Source organism: Mesoplodon mirus (genome assembly GCF_964341445.2).
Source record: "Mesoplodon mirus genome assembly, chromosome: 7".
Classification (NCBI taxonomy): domain Eukaryota; kingdom Metazoa; phylum Chordata; class Mammalia; order Artiodactyla; family Ziphiidae; genus Mesoplodon; species Mesoplodon mirus.
The window spans coordinates 114,115,054-114,139,630 of record NC_138983.1 but is presented as its reverse complement, the minus strand read 5'-3'; positions in this window follow the sequence as shown (position 1 = coordinate 114,139,630).

The following is a 24,577-nucleotide window of genomic DNA, read 5'->3' as shown; positions in this document are numbered from 1 at the left end:
TTTCTCATTTTTGTACTCATTTTTTTCCAGAAATAATATAGTAGGTAAATCTAGATCTATTTACATAAATACATTATAGATTAATATGATGATTATGGGGTCCCTCCCATCAAGCCTCTTAGATAGCCTCATCCACCAGAAAGCAGAGAGCAGAAGCAAGAAGAACTACAATTCTGCAGCCTGAGGAACAAAAACCACATTCACAGAACGATAGACAAGATGAAAAAGCAGAGGGCTATATACCAGATGCAGGGACAAAATAAAACACCAGAAAAGCAACTAAATGAAGGGGAGATAGGCAACCTTCCAGAAAAATAATTCAAAATAATGATAGTTAAGATGATCCAGGACCTCGGAAAAACAAAGATCGAGAAGATGCAAGACAAGTTTAACAAAGACCTAGAAGAATTAAAGAACAAACAAACAGAGATGAACAATATAATAACTGAAATGAAAACTACATGAGAAGGAATCAATAGCAGAATAACTGAGGCAGAAAAACGGATAATTGACCTGGAAGACAGAATGGTGGAATTCACTACTGTGGAACAGACTAAAGAAAAAAGAATGAAAAGAAATGAAGACAGCCTAAGAGACCTCTGCAACAACATTAAACGCAACAACATTAGCATTATAAGGGTCCCAGAAGGAGAAGAGAGTGAGAAAGGACCAGAGAAAATATTTGAAGAGATTATAGTTGAAAACTTCCCTAATATGGGAAAGGAAATAGCCACCCAAGTCCAGGAAGTGCAGCGAGTCCCATACAGGATAAACCCAAGGAGAAACATGCTGAGACACAGAGTACTCAAATTGACAAAAATTAAAGACAAAGAAGAATTACTTAAAGCAGCAAGGGAAAAATGACAAATAACATACAAGGGAACTCCCATAAGGTTAACAGCTGATTTCTCAGCAGAAACTCTACAAGTCAGAAGGGAGTGGCATGATATACTTAAAGTGATGAAAGGGAAGAGCCTACAACCAAGATTACGCTAACAGGCAAGGATCTCATTCAGATTTGATAGGAGAAATCAAAAGCTTTACAGATAAGCAAAAGCTAAGAGAATTCAGCACCACCAAACCAGCTCTACAACAAATGCTAAAGGAACTTCTCTATGTGGGAAACACAAGAGAAGAAAAGGACCTACAAAAACAAACCCAAAGGGCTTCCCTGGTGGTGCAGTGGTTGAGAGTCCGCCTGCTGAGGCAGGGGACACAGGTTCATGCCCTGGTCCAGGAAGATCCCACATGCCGTGGAGCAGCTGGGCCCATGAGCCATGGCGGCTGAGCCTGCACGTCCGGAGCCTGTGCCCCACAGTGGGAGAGGCCACAAGAGTGAGAGGACTGTGTAACGCAGAAAAAAAAAAATTAGAAAATGGTCATATGAACATACATATCAATAATTACCTTCAACATGAATGGATTAAAGGCTCCAACCAAAAGACACAGACTTGCTGAATGGATACAAAAACAAGACCCATATATATGCTGTTTACAAGAGGCCCACTTCAGACCTAGGAACACATACACATGGAAAGTGAGGGATGGAAAAAGATATTCCATGCAAATGGAAATCAAAAGAAAGCTGGAGTAGCAATTCTCATATCAGACAAAATAGACTTTAAAATAATGTTACAAGAGACAAGGAAGGACACTACATAATGAACAAGGGATCAATCCAAGAAGAAGAAATAACAATTATAAATATATATGCACCCAACATAGTAGCACCTCAATAAATAAGGTAAATGCTAACAGCTACAAGGAGGAAATCGACAGTAACACAATAAAAGTTGGGGACTTTAACACCTCACTTACACCAATGGACAGATAATCCAAAATGAAAATAAAGAAAGAAAGAGAAGCTTTAAATGACACAATAGAACAGATAGATTTAATTGATATTTATAGGACATTACACCCAAAAACAGCGGATTCCACTTTCTTCTCAAGTGCACATGGAACATTCTCCAAGATAGATCACATCTTGGGTCACAAATCAAGCCTCAGTAAATGTAACAAAATTTAAATCATATCAAGCATCTTTTCTGACCATAACGCTATGAGATTACAAATGAATTACAGGGAAAAAAACATAAAGAAACATAGAAACATGGAGTCTAAACAATATGTTACTAAATAACCAAGAGATCACTGAAGAAATCAAAGAGGAAATCAAAAAATACCTTGAGACAAATGAGAATGAAAACACGACAATCCAAAACCTACGGGATGCAGCAAAAGCAGTTCTAAGAGGGAAGATTATAGCTATACAAGCCTACCTCAAGAAACAAGAAAAATCTCAACTAAACAATCTAAACTTACACCTAAAGGAACTAAAGAAAGAAGAACAAACAAAACCCAAAGTTACAGAAGGAAAGAAATCATAAAGATCAGAGCAGAAATAAATGAAATAGAAACAAAGAAAACAATAGTAAAGATTATTAAAACTAAAAGCTGGTTCTTTGAGAAGATAAACAAAATTCATAAACCATTAGTCAGACTCATAAAGAAAAAGAGGGAGAGGACTCAAGTCAATAAACTTACACCTAAAGGAACTAGAGAAAGAAGAACAAACAAACCCCAAAGTTACAGAAGGAAAGAAATCATAAAGATCAGAGCAGAAATAAAAGAAATAGAAACAAAGAAAACAATAGTAAAGATTATTAAAACTAAAAGCTGTTTCTTTGAGAAAATAAACAAAATTCATAAACCATTAGTCAGACTCATAAAGAAAAAGAGGGAGAGGACTCAAATCAATAAACATAGAAATGAAAAAGGAGAAGTTACAACAGACAGCACAGAAATACAAAGCATCCTAAGAGACTACTAAGAAACTCTATGTCAATAAAATGGACAACCTGCAAGAAATGGACAAATTCTTAGAAAGGTATAACCTTCCAAGACTGAACCAGGAAGACACAGAAAATATGAACAGACCAATCACAAGTAATGAAGTTGAAACTGTGATTAATACTCTTCCAAAAAAAAAAAAAAGTCCATGACCAGATGGCTTCACAGGTGACTTCTATCAAACATTTAAAGAAGAACTAACAACTATCCTTCTCAAACTCTTCCAAAAATTTACAGAGGAAGGAACACTCCCAAACTCATTCTATGAGGCCATATCACCCTGATGCCAAAACCAGACAAAGATACTAAAATAAAAGAAAGTTACAGACCAATATCATTGATAGATCAAAAATCCTCAACAAAATACTAGCAAACAGAATCCAACAACACATTAAAAGGATCATACAACACAATCAATTGGGATTTATCCCAGGGATGCAAGGATTCTGAAATATCACAAAGCAATCAATGTGATACACCATATTAACAAATTGAAGAATAAAACCCATATGATCATCTGAAAGATGCAGAAAAAGTTTTTGACAAAACTCAACACCCATTTATGATAAAAACTCTCCAGAAAGTGGACTTAGAGGGCACCTACCTCAACATAATAAAGGCCATATATGAAAAACCGACAGCCAACATCATTCTCAATGGTGAAAAACTGAAAGCACTTCCTCTAAGATCAGGAATGAGACAAGAATGTCCACTCTCACCACTATTATTCAACATAATTTTGGAAGTCATAGTCATGGCAATCAGAGAAGAAAAAGAAATAAAAGGCATACAAATTGGAAAAGAAGAAGTAAAACTGTCACTGTTTGCAGATGACATGATACTATATATAGAGGATCCTTAAAATGCCACCAGAAAACTACTAGAGCTAATCAATGAATTTGGTAAAGTGGCAGGATACAAAATTAATGCACATAAGTCCCTTGCATTCCTATACACTGATGATGAAAAATCTGGAAGAGAAATTATGGAAACACTCCCATTTACCATTGCAACAAAAAGAATAAAATACCTAGGAATAAACCTACCTAGGGAGGCAAAAGACCTGTATGCAGAAAACTATGAGACACTGATGAAAGGAATTAAAGATGATATCAACAGATGGAGAGATATACCATGTTCTTGGATTGGAAGACTGAATATTGTGAAAATGACTATATTACCCAAAGTAATCTACAGTTTCAATGCAAGTCCTATCAAATTACCAATGGCAATTTTTATGGAGCTAGAGCCAATCATCTTAAAATTTGTATGGAGACAAAAAGGACCCCGAATAGCAAAAGCAGTCTTGAAGGAAAAAAAAAATGGAGCTGGAGGAATCAGACTCCCTGATTTCAGACTATACTACAAAGCTACAGTAATCAAGAAAATATGGTACTGGCACAAAAACAGAAACATAGATCTATGGAAAAAGATAGAAAGCCCAGAGATAAACCCAGGCACCTATGGTCAACTAATATATGACAAAGGAGGCAAAGATATACAATGGAGAAAATACAGTCTCTTCAATAAATGGTGCTGGGAAAATTGGACAACTGCAAATAAAGAATGAAACTAGAACACTCCCTAACACCATACACAAAAATCAACTACAAATGGATTAGAGACCTAAATGTAAGACTTGACACTATCAAACTCTTAGAGGAAAACAGGAAGGACACTCTTTGATATAAATCACAGCAAGATATTTTTTGATCCACCTCCTAGAGTAATGGAAATAAAAACAAAAATAAGCAAATGGGACCTAATGAAACTTCAAAGCTTTTGCACAGCAAAGGAAACCATAAACAGGATGAAAAGACAACCCTCAGAATGGGAGAGAATATTTGCAAATGAATCAATGGACAAAGGATTAATCTCCAATATATATAAACAGCTCATGCAGCTCAATATTAAAGAAACAAACAATCCAATCAAAAAATGGGTAGAAGACTTAAATAGACATTTCTCCAAAGAAGACATACAGATGGCCAAGAAGCACATGAAAAGCTGCTCAACATCACTAATTATTAGATAAATGCAAATCAAACTACAATGAGGTATCACCTCACACCAGTTAGAATGGGCATCATCAGAAAATCTACAAACAACAAATGCTGGAGAGGATGTGCAGAAAAGGGAACCCTCTTGCATTGTTGGTGGGAATGTAAATTGATACAGTCACTATGGAGAACAGTATGGAGGTTCCTTAAAAAAATAAAAATAGAATTACCATATGATCCAAGATTCCCACTACTGGGCATGTACCCAGAGAAAACCATAATTCAAAAAGACATATGCACCCCAATGTTCATTGCAGCACTATTTACAATAGCCAGGGCATGGAAGCAACCTAAATGTCCATCAACAGATAAATGGATAAAGAAGTTGTGGTACATATATACAATGGAATATTACTCAGCCATAAAAAGGAATGAAATTGAGTCATTTGTTGAGACGTGGATGGATCTAGAGACTGTCATACAGAGTGAAGTAATTCAGAAAGAGAAAAACAAATATCATATATTAACCCAAGTATGTGGAACCTAGAAAAATGGTACAGATGAACCGATTTGCAGGGCAGAAATTGACACACAAATGTGGAGAACAAATGTATGGACACCAAGTGGGGAAAACCATGGTTGTGTGGGGATGGTGGTGTGCTGAATTGGGCGATTGGGATTGACATACACTGATGTGTATACACTGATGTGTATAAAATTGATAGCTAATAAGAACTTGCAGTATTAAAAAACCAAACAAACAGAAAAAACAACTAATACTAAACTTTCTTTGGGTTATTTGTATGGAAATATGTAATATAAATATTTCAGACATTACATGAAATTTCTAAAAAACCTTATATATTCTGGTATAATGTTATAAGTCATAATTCTAGTTATTATTTTAAAATGTATATCTCAGAAATTTCTTTATCAATTGCATTACTATGAACATTCATCAAATCTTTAACTGTGGTCATTTTTAAGCCTTGTCATTTACAGAGAGTTCTGGGTGTACTCTGATGCTTTTGCAAAAATGTTCCTATAAAAGGGTTTCATCTTCAAGGATTTCATGAAAAAGACTCTGACAAGTACAGGTTTCTGGTAACTGACTATACTGATGAACTGAATGAATAAGCATTTTCAGAAGTCTAATGCAAAACTGATGAATTCATAAAAGTGCTAACAAAAGATTAAGATGAAAAAAAATTAATTACATGGGATTGAGTGAACTGATGAGGATGATTATAATTTTTGTGACTTTCTGTTTGAATGAAAAAAATCCCACAAGGACTCAGAGGCAAAGAATGTACAAATCAATTTTCACTGCAAAGTAAACGAGCTGTTACAGTGGAGGATTACTGGATTGAATGTCAATATTATGACATAGTATGAGTGTGTTTTGTGTTTAGTAATTGCAATCATTGTTGCTTTTGTTGTGGTCATCCATTTACAATGCTTGGTGTCAGTTTATTTATCTCTTGTAAAAATAAAATACAGTGTGTATATGTGAAAAAATATGATGATGATGAAGATGAGAGATAGATCATAGATAGATAGATAGATAGATAGATAGATAAATAGATAGATAGACACAGATAGAGATTCCTTATTGTCTGTCTTTCCTACTAGAATGTTTTGTTTCCTGTTTAAACTTTCAAATAAAGAAAAGCCAATGAGATTTCAGTGATTTGAAATTGACTTATGGATCACAACCTATCTTCTTTTCCCATTTAATCAAAGAAAGTGTGAGAAGCTAAAATCTCTATAAGAATAAAAGAAAGATCATCAATGAATAAAATATGACAGAATTTACTTCAGAAAAATATAATATTCTTAAGCATTGATAAAAATAGCTCTTTCATTAAGTCTGAATTATAAAAAGAAAAAGTTACTTTGAATCAATATCAGGATTACTGTTTAATTTCCTGACTACTGCTGTTAACAATAAATGTCTAGATGAGTATAATAAATATATAGGGATATAAAATATTTTAGGACTCAAAGTTTTTACTGTCTTTAAAATACATCATATTTATGACAGAATGTCATTCAAAGCATGTTAAATATTTCCAATGAGGTCTCTGGAATCACTGATCAAATATTCAGCATTTGAATTCAATTATTTTTTATAACATTAGAATATCTATTACAGAAACTCTGTATATGTATCTATATGTTACATGCATATTTATAAAACTGTGCACAATTACAATAAATATACATACATATAACTATATTATTTTTCTGAAGAAATCTTTTCTTCATTCTGTTATCTACCATCTTTGGACTGCAGGTTATTACATCATAATAGGAACAATCATAATCATAATTAACTAGTTAACATACATTGAGTGCTTGTTATATGCCATAAACTGTTTCATTTTTTCTAAATATATTCCAGCTATAGTCTTTGACAGAGGTAATGTTATTTATGATATAACTGAGAAAGAAGACGTCTTTGGTTAGGTAATCTGCTCATGATCACAGAGTAAGGTGGAAAGGTGAGATTTCAACCCACAAAATCTGGTTCCAGTGTTTAAATTCCAGCAAATAAGCAATCAAAGGAGAGAGATTTTAATAAAGTGCAAAATATTTACAGATTAATAGCAAAGCTAATGATAGTAATGTGACCTTCCACAACTAGATCAAAATTTTTAGATTCATCAAAACATAAATATATATTTGATCTATATGTTAAATTTGCATTGACATTGCCTCTTACTTGTGAATTAATGAAAGTATAAAAATAAAATCCTCACCATCTCAGGATGGGTTTAGTAAGGTGAGAGATGTGTTATATACCTAAAGCAACGTTTAAAGGGTTTTTTTTTTCTCATTTTAAAATTCATTTTGTTATAAATAGTAAGATAACAATATAATTTTTATTTAACTGTTGTGCACACTGGCATTAATACAATCTTTAATAGCATAAATTTACTTCTGCTTGGTCACATCATAAGTCACCAAACATTTTATTTTTTGAAAGATATGATATAGAGCAACTTGTCACTTTTTGTTAAATTTAATATAAAAATCAAAATTAGGGATTTCCTGGTAGTCCAGTGGTAAAGAACCTGCCTTCCAATGCAGGGGACGTGCATCCATCCCTGGTCAGGGAACTAAGCTCTTGCATGCCACAGGACAACTAAGCTCGCATGTCACAACTACTGAGCCTACGTGCTCTGGAGCCCATTCACCACAACTAGAGAGAGAAAACCCGCATGCCACAGAGAGGAGCCCACGTGCCATGATGAAGAGCCCATGCATTACAACAAAATATCCCGCATGCCTCAACGAAGATCCCGTGTGCTGCAACAAAGACCCAATGCAGCCAAAAATAAACAAATAAATAAATAAAAATAATAATTAATTAATTTAAAAAGAATAATAAAATTAACTCAAATATCCATTTTATTATGTCTACTTTTTCTTCAATTATATGTGTAAAAGTCCTCTTTTAAATCCAGCAATTATGTTGATTGCAAGACTGATATCATTCTTCTAATAGGAATTCTAAAAAAGCTAAATTAAAATGGAAAAATTACTTTTCCCTAAATATGTTTTATTTAGTACTTAAATTATTTTTTAATATTATGGTGTATTTTTCTTTTTACATTCCCCAGGAAACAAAAGGAAATTCTAACAAATATATGTTTGTACTTGAAATTGCACTTGAAAAAGTGATTAAAAGATCTTAGTAAAATATTCAGAAAAATTTATGACAAATTCTTTGACATTATATTATTTCAATATTGAATTATCATTATATTTTAGTTTTTATTTAAACAGTAATACCAAAGAGAGGGATTTCCCATGCAGAAGATTTCCAAATATACTTTGTATAGATACTCGGCCATCAAGAAAATGGAGCATAACTCCCCACTCCTTTAGAGTAGGCTATGCATAGAGACTTCCTTCCAAAGAATACAGAATGGAAAGGTGACATTGGGAGGAAGTATTTTACAGTGGAGAAATCTGGCAAACACTAGCTTACCCAAATGTTCAAGGTCAACATCAACAGCTATAAATCATGTTGATAGTATGTACCCTTGTTATGATGTGTTGAAAATGGCACTTTACCTCTATGGTTTTCCTCCCAATACTCATGGCAACCATATAATCATGAAAAAAATCAGACAAATTCCAACTGACAGCATTCTACAAAATACCAGACCAGTACTCCTAAAAATTTTCAAGGTGATCAAAAACAAAGAAAGTGTGTGAAACTGTCACACCTGAAAGGAGATTAAAGAGAAGTGAATGCTAAAGGTAAGGTGGTATACTGGACAGAAAAGAACACAAGGTAAAAAGTAATGATATCTGAATAAATTATAGACAATTAATAATAATGAACCAATATCAGCTCATTAATTTTAACAACTGTAGCATACTAATGTAAGCCACTATAATAGGGGGAACTGTATATAGAACATATGGGAATTTTCTGTACTATCTTTGCAATTTTTCTGTAAATTCAAAACTGTTACTAAAAGTACAAGTTATTAAAATACATCCTCAAATTAAAAAAATAACAAATAAATAAATACCACACATCTATTTTTTCAAACTTGAAAATGTATAAAAAGAGTTAAAAAATATTATCTGTAATCTCACCATCCAGGTATAACCACTGTTAGTGGTCTCATGTGTTTCTTTCACAATCTTTTATTTATAAATAAGCATATATATTTTTACCCAATTTGGATCTTGAATCCAATACTTAATACTGTTTGACCATCTTACCTTTACACCTAACCTTATAATCTAAATATTTTATCATGCCATTGCACAGCCTTTAAAACATAATCTTAATAACTGCATAACACTGAATTGGGTTCATGTATTATAATTAATTTCTTTTTAAAATAATATCAGAGAAGAGACATTTTTCTAATTTCAATTAATTTTTAAGAGGATAATTATTATTCTAGCACATAGATGTTTACCTAATCTACAATTATATCTTCAGTACAAATTCTATTCTGTGTTACTACATCAAAGAGTAATAATATTATTTAGACATCTGGTAGTCATTGACAAATTGCTTTTTAAAAATGTTAGTTCTACATTTACTCTTGAGATTATGAGCTTTGTGCCATTCTCTCTGTACATTTTGCTAATGAGATCATTAAATAACAACTTCTATAGATTCAATTTTATTTCTTTGATTATTAGTAACATTGGTATATTTTTCATGTATGTTTTTATTTCCTCTGTACAAGTCCTTTGTCTTTTGTTCTTTGTGTTTTAACTGGAAATTGACATTTTTCATTTGGGCTTTAATAATCTTTTATGTATTAAAGAACTTAATTCCTGGAAAGTCATGTTTATTTCTAACACTCTATTATAAGTGTTTTTCTATTAGATTTCTTTAGTATTATATTTGTATGTAGTTAAATCTAACAATGTTTTCCACTACCACTATATCCACTGATTTTTGTTAAGTTGCTTTCTTATCAATGTCATATGCACTCATATTTTTATTTCATCTATTTTGTTTGCCATTTATTATTTTTTTCTGTTTGTTGATTTTGTTATTTGAAAGCTCTAAATTATATGTAAATGCTACTAAATATTTTGAGAGTAAGGCCTAAGCTTTTACGTAACTTTTTTTTTTTTTTTTTTTGCTCAGAGAATCCAGACAAAACTAAGAATGTGACAATTTTAACTAGCTAAATAAATTAATGTTGATTAGAGGATTAGTGGGGAAATTGTTAAAGTTATATGAACAACTTTCTTTAGGCTATCATCATTCATGAGAATTGGCCCAGTCCTTTTGGAGGACTTGGTGAAGCTCAAGAGTTTGGATTATACTCTGTAGGGAAGAGAAACAAAGGACTGATAGGATTTGAGGTGAGAAATAAGGAATGCTTACTCATCTGGAACTTGGAATCCTTACTTCAAGAATTTGCATTAAATTTCCATTGTCTCTTTGTCCTATAGATCCATTAGATTTAGCCTTTTCATCCACTGTTCCTTCTGAGCAGAATGGGCAGAAATTGTCCCATCCCCCAAATCTGTTTTCTTCTTTATATCATTTTCAGCCTCTGACCTAAAATTGTGAAACAACTTTTCAAACTTGGAGGATGCTTCCAGCATTAAATTTTGCTTCCTGGGACCTTTTCACATGCATTCATCTCTGAGTTTGTCCTGCCTCTGCTTGGTCCTGACAACTTGGTCCTGTGAAATGGGATGTCTCCACCGTCAGTCACAGATTCCAGTCTTATCGTCCTCCTACTAGGAACTATCATGATAGCCGAGGACCTCATCTGTGCTTTAATTGGTGGAAATTCTATTGGTTTTCATAAATGACAGACTGCTACAAAATCTGATGTAACATTACATTTAATCTCTAATCATTATGAACTTTTAATTAGGAAGAAAAATGAGAGAAAATCAGACAAACTCAATTCAGAAGTTCATATTAAATTTTGGAAATATTTAAAACATGTTTACATAAGTAATTTTGTGCATATAAATGGAACTGACATGCAAATATTATACAGAAAATTAGAATGTTTCTATAAATATGGTATTTGAATTATAAAATAAAATCTGCAGTATCATGATGTTAAAGAGTTGAAATGTGAAAAGAATAACTAAAATTTTCATAGCTGAACAATCCAAGAAATATTGTTATAAACATTATAAGATCCCCAATTAGGTTCTCAGCTTTATTAAAAGAAAGGACCACTCAGAATAAAATCTAGAACTCTTTTAAAAAATGAAAAATAAAATGTTATATAAATGCACCCTTACTTTATTCCCTTCAATATTTTCCCTTATGTCTGGAGTCTTTTATTAATTTAAAAGTATGGGGTTGGGATCAAGATGGCAGAGGAGCCGGAAGCAGAGTTCACTTCCTTTCACAGAAACATTGAAAATACATCTACAAGTGGAACGATTCACACAGAAGAGCTACTGAGCACCGACAGAAGACCTCAGATATCCAAAAAGATAAGAAAGCCTCCACATAAGCAAGTAGGAAAAAAGTGAAAAGAAAAAGAAGGAATCGGGATAGGGCCTGTGACCCAGGGAGGGAACTGTGAAGGAGGAAAGGTTTTCTCACCTTGGGAAGACTCCCCACCAGCAAAGAGATTAGACTGGATGGAGGGAGAGTTTCAGAGCCTAAGAGGGGAGAGTAGCGATTGGTTTGTGGAAGGCAGAATGGAAAGTAACCAGCTCAGAGGGTCAGAACCACCAGCCTGCATTCCCTAACCTGAGATACTCCTCTGTTGGTGAGGGTGGGGGTTGGTTGCTGAAGCTCAGACTACAAAGCTCAGACCCAGGGAAAAGACAGGTTAGGTGCAGCAACAGCCTGAATAGGTCATACCATGGCAAATGAATGTGTATTAGGAAGAAGCTTGGGCCTGCCAGAGAGACAAGGCACCATTGTTAGGATGTGCAGGAGGAGAGGGGAGGGACGACCAAAGGAACTTCTTTCCATGTGAGTGTTCCCAGGCAACAGGACATAACCTGCAGGAGCTCTGGGGGCAGACGTCAGTCACCACTGCCATCTTGGGCTCCAGAGGCAGGCACTGGCCGCCTCTTCCAGACCCACAGGCAGACACTAGGACTTGTCCTTGCTGACCTGGAAGTGCGAAGACTGCTCCTGACACTAGGAATTCTGCCAGTGGGCCACATGTCCTACCCTGGCTGAATCAGAAGGGCATGGACAGCTCCAACCACTAGGGATTATTCCACAAGTCCAAGGACCTGTCCACCCTGTGCTGGGGTCACTTGGATAGTTGCCACTACTAGGAAATCCATCAGTGGGTGCTGGAACCTGGCCTGCTGTCCCAGGAACATGTGGCTAATTCCCCCCATTAGGAAATCCACCAGTGCATGCCGGGACCTGCCCCACTGTTCCAGGAGTGTGCAGATAGTTCTTGCTACTAAGAAATCATCAGTGGGTACTGGGACATACACTGCTGTCCTGGGAGTGCACAGATAGTTCTCACTACTAGGAAATTTACCAGTGGTTGCCAGGACTTGCCTCACTGTCCCATTAGGGCACAGATAACTCTCCCCATTAGGAAATCCATCAGGAGTTACCAGGACCTGCCCCCATTATCCCAAGTGTATGGGAAAACCTCTCACTTCTAGGAAATCTGCCAGTGGGTGCCAGGACCCACCCCATTGCCCTGGGAGGGTGCAGATGGCAACCCTCACAAAGAAATCCTCTCAGAGGAAGAGATGTAACCACAGCTGAACACCAGGAGCTGTGTGACTAAGGAAGAAACATTGAAATCTCTCTTCATGCCTGCATGAATTGTGGAGTTGCACCTCCACTGATAGCTTCTTAAATTCAGTGCCTGTGAAATATCCAAAAGGAAAACAAGTGCTTTTGTAGCTGGGACAGGTTTGGCTTTAGCAGCTGTGGACTTTGTAGGCATGTACACATAGGGGTTTGGCCAGAACAGAGTCCGAGTTACCTCCATATCTTCCACAAAGGGTCCAGGTGCATGACTGCTGCAGTCCTGGGACCTGACCTCAGTGGATCTGTACCAGTAGCTGGGTGAAAACAATACCTGAGAGTCACAAGGACAAATTGTTAGCATACCCACAGTTAAGGCAGGACCAAGAGCAGTGCCAACAACAGTATACTTTGTGAGCATGCACAATGGGCGAAAGTGGACACAATAGAACATATTCACAGGTGAACAGCTCCAGAGGAGGAATACTCAGTACCTTCTCTCCCTGTAGGAATGCTCCAATCCCACATACCTCACTTTGCAGATCAGAATCACATTAAAGAAACAGATCTGAGGGCCTTTACTCCAAAAACTAGGGAGCAGCCCCTGCTCCTAACAAGACAGTGAACACCACAGAGCAAAGGGGGAGCACTGCTCAATATCTAGGGCAGGTGCTGATCAGCAATCAAACCACCTATCAAAAGGATAATGGCAGAAGCCCTGCAGCCTGTGGAAAGGAGACCACAAACACAGTAAGTTTGACACAATGAGAAGACAAAGAAATACGTTGCAGAAGAAGGAGCAAGGTAAAATCCCACAAGAGCTAAATGAAGAGGAGATAGGCAATCTACCTGAAAAAGAATGCAGAGTAATGATAGTAAAGATGATTCAGGATCTCAGAAAAAGAATAGAGACACAGATCGAGAAAATTCAAGAAAAGTTTAACAAAGACATAAAAGAACTAAAGGACAAATAAACAGAGATGAACAAGACAATAGCTGAAATGAAAAATACACTAGAAGGAATCAATAGCAGAAAAACTGAAGCAGAAGAAGGGATAAATGACCTGGAAGACAGAATGGTGGAAATATTTGTTGCAGAACAGAATAAAGAAAAAAGAAGAAAAGAAATGAGGACAGTCTCAGAGACCTCTGGAACAACATTAAACACACCAACATTTGAATTATAGGGGTCCAGAAGAAAAAGAAAAAGAGAAAGGGCCTGAGAAATTTTTGAAAAGATCATAGTAGAAAACATCCATAACATGGGAAAGGAAATAGTCACCCATGTTCAGGAAGCAGAGAGTCCCATTAAGAATAAGCAAAACAAGGAAAGTACCAAGACACATATTAATCAAACTAACAAAAATTAAGTACAAGGAAAAATTATTAAAATCAATAAGGGAAAAGTAACAAATAACATACAAGGGAATCCCCATAAGGCTATCAGCTGATTTTTCAGAAGGAACTCTGCAGGCCAGAGGGAGTGGCAGGATATAGTTAAAGTGATGAAAGGGAAAAACATACAACCAAGAATACTCTATTCATTAAGGCTCTCATTCAGATTCGACAGAGAAATCAAAAATTTAAGGGACAAGAAAAAGCTAAGAGAATTCACCACCACTAAACCAGCTTTACAACAAATGTTAAAAGAAATTATCTAGACAAGAAAGATGACAGAAGAGAACAAAAGAGGAAGGGCAGTAAAAAGACCAACAAAAACAGTTAAGAAAATGGCAATAGAAACATACACGTAGATAATTACCTTAAATGTAAATGAATTAAATACTCCAACCAAAGACAGATTGGCTGAATGGATACAAAAACAAGACCTATATATAATATATGCTGCCTACAAGAGACCCACTTCAAACCTAGGTGTGGGAAGCAGTCAGCCTTGAGAGCAGGCTGTGAACATGCCAGGCATGCATCCACTCCTCGAAGGGACTATCCCTACTTGTTCCCCTCCTTGTTCCATTTCATGGGAGATAAATCACCAGGGCCCAGAAATCAGAAAGAATGTAAAATGAGACAAGCAAAGCTGTCTCCCCCCGCACATGCAGGTTATTTTTGATGATTCTGGGTTTATGGGTTTTCTCCCATGGAAGTTAACCTTGAGCCGAGAGAGTCTGTAGATAATGTAAACCACCATCTGGCAACTTTCCTTCTTCTAGTCTATATAATCTGCAACTGTAGCATAATAAAAATTGCCTTGCAACCATCAGTTGTCTTGGTCCTTCTGACCCCATTTGTTGGTGCTACTTCAGTTCTTACCCCTTCCCTTCTGACCCTGGGTGGTGAAACCATCTTTCTCCAGCTGATTCGTGGCACTTAAGGACACATACAGTCTGAAAGTGAGGGGATGGAAAAATACATTCCCTGCAAATTGAAATCGAACTAAAGCTGGAGTAGCAATAGTCATATCAGAAAAAAAGAGACTCTAAAATAAAGACTGTTGTAAGAGATGAGGAAGGACATTACATAATCATGAAGTGATAAATCCAAGTAGAATATATAACAAATGAAAATATATATGCCTCCAACATAGGAACACCTCAATATATAAGGGAATTTCCCTGAAATTGAGACTGTGATAAAAAATCTTCCAATTAACAAAAGCCCAGGACCAGATGGATTCACAGGTGAATTCTATCAAACATTTAGAGATGATCTAATGCCTATCCCTTTCAAACTCTTCCAAATATAGCAGAGGGAGGAAGAGTCCCAAACTCATTCTACAAGGCCACCATCACCCTGATATCAAAACCAAAGATGTCACAAAGAAAGAAAACTACAGGCCAATATCACTGATGAACATAGATGGAAAAGTCCTCGACAAAATACTAGCAAACAGAATCCAACAGCACATTAAAAGGATCATACACCATGATCAAGTGAGATTTATCCCAGGAATGCAAGGATTCTTCAATATATGCAAGTCAATCAATGTGATATACCATATTAAAAAAACTGAAGAATAAAAACCATATGATCATCTCAATACATGCAGAAAAAGCTTTTGACAAAGTTCAATACCCATTTATGTCAAAAACACTCCAGAAAATAGGCATAGAGGGAACTTTCCTCAACATAATAAAGGCCATATATGGCAAACCCACAGCCAACATTTTCTCAATGGTGAAAAATGAAAACATTTCCACTAAGATCAAGAACAACACAAGGTTGCCCACTCTCACCACTATTATTCAACATAGTTTTGGAAGTTTCAGCCACAACAATCAAAGAAGAAAAAGAAATAAAAGGAATCTAAAGCAGAAAAGAAGAAGTAAAACTGTCATGGTTTGCAGATGACTTGATACTATACATATAGAATCCTAAAGATGCTACCAGAAAACTTCTAGAGCTAATCAATGAATTTTGTAAAGTAGCAGGATACAAAGTTAATGCACAGAAATCTCTTGCATTCCTATGCACTAATGATGAAAAATCTGAAAGAGAAATTAAGGAAACACTCCCATTTACCACTGCAAAAAAAGAGTAAAATACTTCGAATAAACATACTTAAGGAGACAAAAGACCTGTATGCAGAAAACTATAAGACACTTATGAAATAAATTAAAGATGATACAAACAGATGGAGAGATATACCATGTTTTGGACTGAAAGAATCAACAATGTGAAAATGACTATACTACCCAAAGCAATCTACAGATTCAATGTAATCACTATCAAACTACCAATAGTATTTTTTACAGAACTAGAACAAAAATTTTCACAATTTGTATGGAAACACAAAAGAGCCCAAAAATCAAAGCAATCTTGAGATAGAAAAATGGAGATGCAGAATCGGGCTCCCTGACTTCAGACCATACTACAAAGCTACAGTTTTCAAAAAGTATGGTACTCATACAAAAACAGAAGTATTGAAAAATGGAACAGGATAGAAAGCCCAGAGATAAACGCATTCACTTTTGATAAAAGTGTCAAGAATATACAATGGAGAAAAGACAACCTCTTCAATAAGTGGTGCTGTGAAAGCTGGACTGCTACATGTAAAAGAATGAAATTAGAGCACTCCCTAATGCCATACACAAAAATAAAGTCAAAATGGATTAAAGACCTAAACGTAAGACCAGTCACTATCAAACTCTTAGAGGAAAACATAGGCAGGACACTCTATGACATAAATCACAGCAAGATCCTTTTTGACCCAACTCGTAAAGAAATGGAAATAAAAACAAAAATAAACAAATGGGACCTAATGAAACTAAAAAGCTTTTGCACAGCAAAGGAAACCCTAAACAAGACAAAAAGACAACCCTCAGAATAGGAGAAATATTTGAAATGAAGCAGCTAAGAAAGGATTAATCTCGAAATTTGACAAGCAGCTCATGTAGTTCAATTTAAAAAACAACAAACAACCCATTCCAAAAATGGACAGAAAACCTAAATAGACACTTCTCCGAAGAAGATATACAGATTGACAACAAACACATGAAAGCATGCTCAGCATCATTAATCATTAGAGAAATGTAATTCAAATCTAAAATAAGGTATCACCTCAAACCGGTCAGATTAGCCATGGTTAAAAAATCTACAAACAATAAATGCTGGAGAGGGTGTGGAGAAAATGGAACCCTCTTGCATTGTTGGTGGGAATGTAAGTTGATACAGCCACTATGGAGAACAGTATGGAGTTTGCTTAAAAACCTAAAAATAGAACTACCATGTGACCCAGCAATCTTACTACTGGGCATATATCCTGAGAAAACCATAATTCAAAATAGTCATGTACCAAAACGTTCACTGCAGCTCTATTTACAATAACCAGGACATGGAAGCAACCTAAGTGTCCATTGACAGATGAATGGATAAAGAAGATGTGGCACATATATGCAATGGAATATTAGTCAGACATAAAAAGAAACGAAACTGAGTTTTTTGTAGTGAGGTGGATGGACCTAGAGACTGTCATACAGAGTGAAGTAAGTCAGAAAGAGAAAAGCAAACACCGTATGATAACACATGTATATGGAATCAAAAGAAAATGGTTCTGAAGAACCTAGGGGCAAGACAGGAACAAAGACATAGACGTAGAGAATGGATTTGAGGACACAGGGAAGGGTAAGGGTAAGCTGGGGCGAAGTGAGAGAGTGGCATGCACTTATATATACTACCAAATGCAAAACTGATAGTTAGTGGGAAGCAGTGCATAGCACAGGGAGATGAGCTTATTGCTTTTTGACCAACTAGAGTGGTGGGATAAGGAGGGTGGGAGGGCGATGCAAGAGGGAAGAGATGCAGGTATATGTATATGTATAGCTGATTCACTTTGTTTTAAAGCAGAAACTAACACACCATTTTCAAGCAATTATACTCCAATAAAGATGTTAAATAAAAAAAATAAATAAAGAGGAAAAAAGTAGAATACTGGGGTCTGGTCTCTGAGTAGAGACTTGAGTTGGGAAGATTTGTTTGAAAGACTGTTGAAAAACAGCATGAGTAAACCTCCCTCTTTTCCACTCATATCTCCATTATACAATGTAATTGCCTTTGAGATGAAACCAAGTAGTTATTGTCCAAGAAATTTAACAGTCTCCTTGGGATGATCTTGGGCGCCTAATGTGGAAACTATTTTCCCAGATTTGGCCCGTACAAATATTTGGCATACTCTTTATTAACATGTACAAAATAAATCCATCCACTGCATGTCTGGGTTAGATGTACAGAACTGGTAGTTAGCTACCTCCTTCATGCAAGGAGCCTACAAGGGAAAGAAAAATACAGGTTAGCTCAGCTAGTGATCTCATACAAAAATAAATACTTACAAACTATAAAAATAAATAAGCTTGGAGTACCAAGCTTACCAGATGTTTGAGGTAATTTAGCAGCACAATAAGAATATTAAATATTAAATATATTAAATATTAAATATATTAAAACACATAATGTTTGCACATATAAGTGATAACATAGAGTATTTGTATTTCTCTGTCTGAATTATTTCACTAAGTATAATACTCTCTAGGTTCATACACATTTTTGCAAATGGCAGAATTTTATTCTTTCTTATGGCTGAGTAATGTTCCATTTTATCTATCTATTCATCTTCTTTATCCATTTATCTGTTGAAGGACACTTATGTTGCTTCCATATCTTGGCTATTGTAAACAATGCTGCTACCAACATTGTGGTTCATGTATCTTTTTGAATTAGTGTTTCCTTTTCTTTGGTTATATACCCAAGTGTATAAATGCTGGATAATATGTTAACATTTATATATGGAAACTAAAAGGTAAAACAAACAAATGTATATAACAAAACAGAAACAGACTTACAGATATAGGAAACAAACTCCTGGCTACCAGTGCAGAGAGAGAAAAGGAGAGGGGCAAGATAACGGTATGGGTTTAAGAAATACTAACTACTATGTACAAAATAGATAAGGAGCAAAGATATATTTTATAGCACAGGAAAATATAGCCATTGTTTTTAAATAACTTTAAATGGAGTATAATCTATAAAATATTGAATAACTATGTTGTATACTAGAAAATAATATAATATGGTAAATCAATTATACTTTAATTGTTTTAAAACATCACAATTATTTATAGTAGAAGACACAAAGTTAATCTAAGGAAGAGAAAGAACTTTAAAAATTATTGTCCATGGAGACCTTTAGAGGATATATTGCATCCATGAAAGTAATTGATAACATTCACTGAGTGTCTATTTTTTGTGCCACACACTGTGCTAAAATGATTACATATATGATCTTATTTAGCCCTTTGTGAACTAAGAATGCTGCCTGCCATATTGGTAAACAAAGGACGTTGCAGCCATGAAGCCACCACGTGCTCCAATGGCAAGCCCTGAGGGAACTCAGGAAGGAAACAAAGAATGCCCACCATCTAGCAGTCACCAGACTGCAGCCACCCACTATGGTGCAACCTGAGGAAACTCAGGGTGAGAAATCAGGATACTGGCCCTGGATAGCTGAGGTTGATATCAAAGAAATGATTTCAGTGAACTCAGACTCTTGCATCTTCCCATATACAGAAATGCACAAAATTCCTTAAATTGAGATATCTGGTTTTCTTTAACAATAGTATTTTGATACTCCAACTACCTGTCTTTTGTTGCAAAAACTCCTATATATGCTGACTCCCTGCCTTTCCTCCTCAGAGCATTCTCTCAGTGTTATTTGAGGTGCTGTCTCCCGGGCTTGGAGTAAAATAACTGTCAATTTTAGGTTGTGCATTTTTTTCAGTTAACACCTTCAACAAATATTATTATACCTGGTTTCAGATGAGACAACTGAGACAAAGAAATTGAATGACTTCCCACATTAGTCCTAAGTAGATATAAAATCTACTGAAAGAAGAGTAATTAAACTATATTAGCAAAATAAAGTATTGCAAAAATATAAGGAAAAATAATAGATCAGAAGTCAGCAAATTATAGCACCTGCTCTATTTTTGTATATTCTTTGAAATAATAATTAAAAAAATATTTTTAAATGGTTGGAAAAAAAGAAGAAAGAAGAAAAATGAGGAAGGGAAGGAAGAGGAGGTGGAGAAGGATGATGGTGATGATGAGGAGGAGGAGATGGAGGAGGAAGGGCAGAAACTTTGTGACCCTTTCCCAAAGCATACATTTTTTACTCTCTAGCCCTTAACAGAAAAAGTCTTCTGAGATCTGACATGAAGGGTCAATACAGGCGGGGCATCATCCAGGTAATAGAAATTCCAGTAATAAAAAAAAATGGAGAAGAAAAAATAATCAATTAATTCATAAAAGAGAAATTCCCAGAGATTGAAAGTGTTTACTGAAGAGCCAGTGGGAGGACTAAACACACATACACACATAGATACACACACACAAATGTCATTTAAATGTACTGTAGTAAACTGTCTGAATACAAAGAATAAAGAACATATTTCTGGTTTTTTTTAGAGATATCAAACGTTTGATGAAAACTCTCATCAGTATTACTTGAGGCCAGAAATACTGAGATTAGGACTGCATCACTATTATATAGAATAAGGCTTGGCACATAGTAAGTATAAAATAAATAGTTGTTGTACAAATGAAATAAATCATCAGGCTCACCAAGAAGTACACTATTTTTTTCTTTTTTAGTTTCTGCTTTATAACAAAGTGAATCCGTCATACATATACATCTGTTCCCACATCCCTTCCCTCCTGCCTCTCCCTCCCTCGCACCCTCCCCATCGCACCCCTCCAGGCGGTCACAAAGCACCCAGCCAATCTCCCTGTGCTATGCGGCTGCTTTCCACTATCTATCTACCTTACGTTTGGTACTGTATATATGTCCATGCCTCTCTTTCGCTTTGTCACAGCTTACCCTTCCCCCTCCCCATATCCTCAAGTCCAAGTAGGTCTGTGTCTTTATTCCTGTTTTACCCCTAGGTACTTCATGACATATTTTTTCTTAAATTCCATATATATCTGTTAGCATATGGTATTTGTCTTTCTCTTTCTGACTTACTCCACTCTGTATGACAGACTCTAGGTCTATCCACCTCATTACAAATAGATCAGTTTCGTTTCTTTTTATGGCTGAGTAATATTCCATTGTATATATGTGCCACATCTTCCTTATCCTTTCATCCTATGATGGACACTTAGGTTGTTTCCAGCTCCGGGTTATTGTGAAGAGAGCTGCAATGAACATTTTGGTACATGTCTCTTTTTGTATTATGGTTTTCTCAGGGTATATGCCTACTAGTGGGATTGCTGGGTCATATGGTAGTTCTATTTTTAGTTTTTTAAGGAACCTCCAAACTGTTCTCCATAGTGGCTGTACCAATTCACATTCCCACCAGCAGTGCAAGAGTGTTCCCTTTTCTCCACACCTTCTCCAGCATTTATTGTTTCTAGATTTCTTGATGATGGCCATTCGAACTGGTGTGAGATGATATCTCATTGTAGTTTTGATTTGCATTTCTCTAATGATTAATAATGTTGAGCATTCTTTCATGTGTTTGTTGGCAGTCTGTATATCTTCTTTGGAGAAATGCCTATTTAAGCCTTCTGCCCATTTTTGGATTGGGTTGTTTGTTTTTTTTTGCTATTGAGCTGCATGAGCTGCTTATAAATTGTGAAGATTAATCCTATGTCAGTTGCTTCATTTGCAAATATTTTCTCCCATTCTGAGGGTTGTCTTTTGGTCTTGTTTATGGTTTCCTTTGCTGTTCAAAAGCTTTGAAGTTTCATTAGGTCCCATTTGTTTACCTTTGTTTTTATTTCCATTTCTCTAGGAGGTGGGTCCAAAAGGATCATGCTGTGATTTATGTCATAGAATGTTTTGCCTATGTTTTCCTCTAAGAGTTTGATAGTTTCTGGCCTTACATTTAGGTCTTTAATCCATTTTGAGCTTATTTTTGTGTATGGTGTCAGGGAATGATCTAATCTCATACATTTACATGTCCCTGTCCAGTTTTCCAAGCACCACTTATTGAAGAGGCTGTCCTTTCTCCACTGTACATTCCTGCCTCCTTTATCAAAGATAAGTTGACCATATGTGCGTGGGTTTATCTCTGGGCTTTCTATCCTGTTCCATTGATCTATCTTTCTGTTTTAGCGCCAGTACCACACTGTCTTGATTACTGTAGCTTTGTAGTATAGTCTGAAGTCAGGGAGCCTGATTCCTCCAGCTCCATTTTTCGTTCTCAAGATTGCTTTGGCTATTCAGGGTCTTTTGTTTTTCCAAACAAATTTTGAAATTTTTTGTTCTAGTTCTGTGAAAAATGCCAGTGGTAGTTTGATAGGGATTGCATTGAATCTGTAGATTGCTTTGGGTAGTAGAGTCATTTTCACAATATTGATTCTTCCAATCCAGGAGCATGGTGTATCTCTCCATCTATTTGTATCATCTTTAATTTCTTTCATCAGTGTCTTATAATTTTCTGCATACAGGTCTTTTGTCTCCTTATGTAGGTTTATTCCTAGATATTTTATTCTTTTTGTTGCAGTGGTAAATGGGAGTGTTTTCTTGATTTCATTTTCAGATTTTTCATCATTAGTGTACAGGAATGCCAGAGATTTCTATGCATTAATTTTGTATCCTGCTACTTTACCAAATTCATTGATTAGCTCTAGTAGTTTTCTGGCAGCATCTTTAGGATTCTCTATGTATAGTATCATGTCATCTGCAAACAGTGACAGCTTTACTTCTTCTTTTCCAATTTGGATTCCTTTTATTTCCTTTTCTTCTCTGATTGCTGTGGCTAAAACTTCCAAAACTAAGTTGAATAAGAGTGGTGAGAGTGGCAGCCTTGTCTTGTTCCTGATCTTAGTGGAAATGGTTTCAGTTTTTCACCATTGAGGACGATGCTGGCTGTGGGTTTGTCATATATGGCCTTTATTATGTTGAGGAAGGTTCCCTCTATGCCTACTTTCTGCAGGGTTTTTATCATAAATGGGTGTTGAATTTTGTCGAAAGCTTTCTCTGCCTCTATTGAGATGACTGTATGGGTTTTCTCCTTCAATTTGTTAATATGGTGTATCACGTTGATTGATTTGCGTATATTGAAGAATCCTTGCATTCCTGGAATAAACCCCACTTGATCTTGGTGTATGATCCTTTTACTGTGCTGTTGGATTCTGTTTGCTAGTATTTTGTTGAGGATTTTTCCATCTATGTTCATCAGTGGTATTGGCCTGTAGTTTTCTTTCTTTGTGACATCCTTGTCTGGTTTTGGTATCAAGGTGATGGTGGCCTCATAGAATGAGTTTGGGAGTGTTCCTCCCTCTGCTATATTTTGGAAGAGTTTGAGAAGGATAGGTGTTAGCTCTTCTCTAAATGTTTGATAGAATTCACCTGTGAAGCCATCTGGTCCTGGGCTTTTGTTTGTTGGAAGATTTTTCATCACAGTTTCAATTTCAGTGCTTGTGATTGGTCTATTCATATTTTCTATATCTTCCTGACTCAGTCTCGGAAGGTTGTGATTTTCTAAGAATTTTTCCATTTCTTCCAGGTTGTCCATGTTATTGGCATAGAGTTGCTTGTAGTAATCTCTCATGATCTTTTGTATTTCTGCAGTGTCAGTTTTTTTCTTCTCCTTTTTCATTTCTAAATCTATTGATTTCTGTCTTCTCCCTTTTTTTCCTGATGCATCTGGCTAATGGTTTAACAATTTTGTTTATCTTCTCAAAGAACCAGCTTTTAGTTTTATTGATCTTTGCTATCATTCCCTTCATTTCATTTTCATTTATTTCTGATCTGATCTTTATGATTTCTTTCCTTCTGCTAACTTTGGGGTTTTTTTGTTCTTTCTCTAATTGCTTTATGTGCAGGGTCAGGTTGTTTACTTGAGATGTTTCCTGTTTCTTAAGGTGGGATTGTATTGCTATAACCTTCCCCCTTAGAACTGCTTTTGCTGTGTCCCATAGGTTTTGGGTCGTCGTGTCTCCATTGTCATTTGTTTCTAGGTACTTTTTTATTTCCTCTTTGATTTCTTCAGTGATCACTTCGTTATTGAGTAGTGTATTGTTTAGCCTCCATGTGTTTGTATTTTTTAAAGGTCTTTTCCTGTAA